Source organism: Theobroma umbraticum, unplaced genomic scaffold, assembly GCF_002168275.2.
Source record: "Theobroma umbraticum cultivar Fairchild unplaced genomic scaffold, ASM216827v3 scaffold_115.0, whole genome shotgun sequence".
In the NCBI taxonomy this organism is placed as follows: Eukaryota; Viridiplantae; Streptophyta; class Magnoliopsida; order Malvales; family Malvaceae; genus Theobroma; species Theobroma umbraticum.
In genome coordinates this window covers 557456-558176 of record NW_018397284.1, presented here as the reverse complement: position 1 = coordinate 558176, position 721 = coordinate 557456, and positions in this window count along the sequence as shown.

The following is a 721-nucleotide window of genomic DNA, read 5'->3' as shown; positions in this document are numbered from 1 at the left end:
TAGATTAGATAAAAGTCCATAATCATCCTAGTAGTATGCATGTGATAGATTTATGTTATGCAATATTATAAATGCTATGCATGCCAAATTCGATGAGACCTACATAACAAGATAAAAGTGTCAACAAAAATCCCTCATTAAAATATTGAGTCACATGTTTTGCATGATTAAGTTTTCTTCCACCAAGTAACAAGATAACCAAGCTACCTTTTTAATTAAAAATTTGTTGAGTCACCTAAAGTCAAACTTTTATACAGGTACATTTGAGTTATTGGTGGGTCTTACTCAACTAAAATTGTGTGGTTCGAATGTGTCACACCTGACTACATAGTCTTAGAGGCAGGGTTAGGTAAAATGCATATGATGCATTTAGACAATGAGTTGTCACCTAATTGATTTGGGAGTTGCATGTAGATGGAATTGATAAGCTATGTTATCAATCCAATTAGGCTTATTGTCATTTGTTGAGTCACTCAAGGTTGTAATAATTCGAAAGGGGTTCTAGTCCATTAGAAATACCTAGTAGAGATTTCTGTATAATAGTGAGGGTTATTTTTACAAAAAAATTAGTGGAAAAATCAATGTAAGATTTAATACCTCATCTTAAATTGATTCATAACATGAAAGGCTAATATAAATACTTTTTCTATATTTATAGGGTGTTAGAATGAGTATAATAATTGCTGCTTTGCTTGGCATACTTGATGCCATCAGCCTAAAA